This window comes from Muscardinus avellanarius, assembly GCF_963383645.1.
Source record: "Muscardinus avellanarius genome assembly, chromosome: 2".
NCBI classification, from domain to species: Eukaryota; Metazoa; Chordata; class Mammalia; order Rodentia; family Gliridae; genus Muscardinus; species Muscardinus avellanarius.
Genome location: NC_137787.1, coordinates 31,632,233 through 31,637,107, shown reverse-complemented (window position 1 = coordinate 31,637,107; position 4,875 = coordinate 31,632,233).

Here is a 4,875-nt window from a genome sequence, read left to right as displayed (position 1 = left end):
AGCAAAAATCAACCTTTTCATATTAGGACACATGGATTTGTAAAAATAACTTGAATAAAGGCTGTAGTTCAGTTATCCATGGAATTGATCTGGCTGATCACTGTAATAGAAAATGTTAATTCAACTTGCTGTTAAAATTAATTTTAAGAATGGAAGAATTGTTATTAGCATTTTAAAATACACTGAAAAAAAATTCAGAAGGTAATTTTTCAGCTGTACCTATCCCCTTTACTGCCCAGGTACAAATTTAAGAACTGTAGATTTTGTTTTTCTCATTAGCTTTAATTTATTAAAAACTGGTTTCATAGTTAAGTTGTGATGGATAATTGGTGTGGGAATTTTGTGTTTAAAATCTGTGTATTTGTGGCTGGGCGTGGTGGTGCACACTTGTAATCCCCGCGCTTGGGAGGCGGAGACAGGAGGATTGCTCAGGTTCAAAGCCAGCCTAGCTGGCTTAAGAGACCCTGTTTCCAAATAAAAATATAAAATAGGTTTGGGAGTGTAGCCCTTAGAAGGGTTCCGTCCCCAGTACCAACAAAACAAAACAAAACAAAACTGTGTATTTGTACTTCTGCTATAAACTGTTCTAAGACATGTTTTTACTGGCAAATCATTTCAAGCATTGATCAGATAGCAGATGGACCAGGTTCACAAGTGGTAGAGTATGCAAGAATGAATGAGGTAATGTGTTAAAAATGGACAAGGATGGCATTCGCATTTGTAACCAGCAATGCAGGTGGAGATATAAGTGGGTCATAAGAAAAGAGATGGCAAGAAGCCCATAGTTATGAAAATCAACTGATAGGCTCTAAGTTGCTAACACTGTAATCCTTGCCACTATTGAGATTATTCCTTTTTCTGACACCCCCCCCCCACCTTAACTCTTCCACCATTTCATGAGATGTTTTAAATTACATCTGAATTATGTCGTGGATCATACATGAGTACTATATTTCCATTTTGTCTGTTCATTGTTTTGTTTAACATTTGTCCAAGTTCAAGTATTTTGTTGACCATACCAGTCTACCCAGTATTTGCTTTATGGTACAGTGATGAATGGAAACCATGGTCACATGGGAACTTGCAGCATGGGTTCATGCAAATTGATACTACTCTATTCTCAAGTATACAAGACATGCAGTTCCTGGATATCATGCATGTTCCAGGTACTGCTAAGTATCCATATGTAGTTTGTACATTATCTTAACAATTCCTTGAAGTGTGGCTGCTCTTATGATTATTTTTGAATCTTCATTTTCTCATCTCTATTATGAGGATAAGTCATTTGCCATGGACACAGGGCAGGGTAGGGTTTGATCGTGGGCTGACAGGGTCTTATAAGAAAAGTAGTTGAAGATTCCTAGGTTGGCAATCAAAACAAAGCAAAACACAAACCCTGCAACAATATGAGAGTAGCTGTCAGGTGTTATCAATTTATCCAGCCTGCATTTAGAAAAGGTTAGAGCCAAAATGAAATTTAACTATCATCTAGTATACCTCCCTCATTTTATGGATGAGGAAGTGTAGGCTCAAGGAATTTTACTGTTCTGAAGCCTCAGCTATGCTATTCATTTTCATGTCATTTCATCCTTTGTTTCTCTGCAGTTTGTGTGGCAGTGGATCTGGATTCTGGTTCCAAATTGGATATTGTCTGATTTTGGCCAAGTGACTTAACCTTTATAAGTTTTAGATGACATGAAAATACTCTTATGAATAAACTATGGCTCATTCTTTAAATGTTTCTTCTAGTGGCTAAATATGACTCATATTCAAAGCACTGGACAAATTTATGAAGACTTAAACTGCCATTTGGAGTAGTAATTTTCCTGAGTTGGAACTGACTGACATGGCAGGTAAACAGGCCTCCCTCCTTTGCTAACACTTTCAGTGTTGGTATTCCTTGTTTGTGGCAATGAAAGGAAGATGAATAAAGCTGTTCAATAGGAAAAACTTCAGTCAGCTAATCAGGAGATACAATGGAGATATTTTTGCCTTTCAAATCAGTAGTTTGTTTGTTTCAGAATTATAGCGTTGATGGTATAATGAGGCAAGCACTTACATCTGCTATTAGGTGAATGTAAATAAACCTTTCTGGAAGTGCTTTTTGGGTTTTTTTTTCTCCCATATTAAAAAAAAAAATTGCCTCATCGAAATATAATTGACATTCAAAAAGTTACCTATGTTTAAGGTGCACAATTTGATGAGGTTGTAATGTGGACACACAGACCTATGGAACTATCACAACAATCAAAATGATTAGCATCCATCATCTCTAGAAGACGATTAACATGTCCATCACCTCTTTGCTTCTCCTCACGTTCCCTGGTAACCACAGAGCTATAGGAAATGGTAGTGTTTTCATAGCACTAACTGCTGAGTATTTGGAATATCTAGTTGGAAGTTGGTTGTAAAAAGTATTTTCCATATATAATGAGAAATCAATAACATCTATAAAGTATAAGGGAAAATAATAAATTGTGTTTTTGTGTGAAATTTCCAATTTAATTTTTTCAGAATTCTTAATGAGAGGCTTGATCTTTCTTCCTAGACATAACTTTTAAACATCTAGTTGTATGCCTAGAATGGCTATGTGCAACTCTTTTCTTTGGGGGCAGGGGAGTTTTGATGATTGAACCCAGGGCCTTGCATAAGCTAGGCAAGTGCTTTATCACTGAGCTATATCTCTGGCCCTTTTAAAATATTATTTTGACATAGTTGCCCAGGTTGGCCTTGAACTTGCAATCCTTCTGCTTTAGCTTCCCAGGAAGCAGGGGTTATGCCTTGCTATACATGAAATTTTTGGTCAAGAGACTTTACCTGTTTAGAAAAGTAGCTGATGAAACAATTTAAAACCATTCAAAAATTGTAAGTTGTTTATAGCATAACAGCTCTTTTTTTTTTGTCATCGATGGGATATGGTATTGGTTGTGTGTATGAACACAAATCTCAAGCTCAATATAAAATACCAAATGTTTCCAAATAATGACCACATTCTGGTTTTTTTTTTTTTTTTTTTTTTTTTTTTTTTTTTTTGTGGTACTGGGGTTCCTGGAAGCCCTTCTACTTCCGGGCTCCACTCCCAGACCTATTTTTACATTTTTATTTGGAAACAGGGTCTCCTAAGCCAGCGCGTGGCTGGCTTCGAACCTGCGCGATCCTCCTGTCTCTGCCTCCCAAGCACGGGTATTACAAGCGTGCGCCACCACGCCCAGCCCACATTCTTTTTTTTTTTTAATTTTTAATTTTTGGTGGTACTGGGGTTCTTGGAAGCCCTTCTACCTCCAGGCTACACTCCCAGACCTATTTTATGCTTTTTTATTTGGAAACAGGGTCTCAAGCCAGCACAGCTGGCTTTGAAACTGCGAAGCTGCGTGATCCTCCTGTCTTTGCCTCCCAAGTGCGGGAATTACAAATGTTTGCCACCACGCCTAGCATAATGACCACATTCTAACTTACAGAAGGAGGATCAATTGTTAGTCACCTTTTGAATATCTCTAAGCATATGTATAGAGATCTGGAGTATCTACTGAAGCTAGAACTGTATCTAGGAGGAGCTGGCATTCCTCAAACCAACTGACTGCTTTACTAAAATTAGGTAGCAGCTAGCCATGCGTGGTGGCGCATGCTTGTAATCCCTGCCCTTGGGAGGCTGAGACAGGAGGATCACACAGGTTCAAAGCCAGCCTCAGCTACTTAGTGAGGCTCTCAGCTACTTAGTGAGATCCTATTTCCAAATAAAATATAAAATGGATCTGGGAGTATAGCCCGGAGGTAGAAAGCCTCTGGCTTCCACCCCCAGTACCACCAGGAAAAAAAAAAAAAAAAAATTAGGCAGCAGCTAGAGGATCCCTTGTCCATGATGGTCAGTGACTCACTTAGCAGGCTGCTTATGTAGCTGTCCAGGTGATTAGACATACTCTTGGCTTCACATAAAACATCAGAAGAACAGTATGGTATGAGGCAGATGCTTCTCATGCTTGTTAATCACAGGGATGGAGGTGGACCATCAGACCCCACCCTGTTTAGGCCACCTTCTTGTGAGCCCTAGGTAAGGAGTTTACTGGCAAAAAAACCCCAACTTGTCCACTTATCCTTTTGCAGCTTCTAAAGGAGACTGAGGAGTTAGATAGCTCCTAACACACTTGTGACCCATTTGTCACATGGATGCGCTCTGTCTCATTAGTGTACTTGGAAAAAGCTAAAGTCTATATTTCAGACTCCCAGATTGATTTCAAATGTCACTTAGCTTGTCCCATGCAGATGTGCTTGCTTGATATTAGGAAGGTCAGATGATATGGGCTTCATGTCTATGCTGCCATTGAGTGTTTGATTTTTCTGGAATAGCAATAGCCAAGTTCCCAGCATGTGGTGTGGCAGGATAGGGGGTGTCCATTTTGCTGGTGGGGATTGTGGCTACAGTAATATGCCTGCGAACCAGAGACCAGGCAGCATCTTTGATTCCCCCGCTTCCAAGCTAAGCAGAGACAGCAGCTGTTTGGTCAGCCAGTTCTGTGAGGATTCCGAGTCATCTGAATGTCAGCAGACAGGCTGCTCCCTCAGCCCTTGCAGACGTCATGCAAGCAGAAGGAGGCATCTATGAATGGCCAGAAGTTAATGCCTATGCACACTGTTTCTAAACTGAAGGAGTAGTTTTAGTTGTCAGCAACTAAATGTTGATAGGTAGACCATAAATACATGTTTATACATATAGAGTAGAAAGGATATATATTTTTTTGAAATTTCCTGAATTTTGCTTTGAAGAACTTTGCTCAGGGTTAAAGACCCACATTAATGTTGCAAAGGTCCACTAGGAATACCACATAGCCGCCAGCTAGTTTTACCTGTGATCTCGCCTGCAGCAGGTTGCTCGGGGCA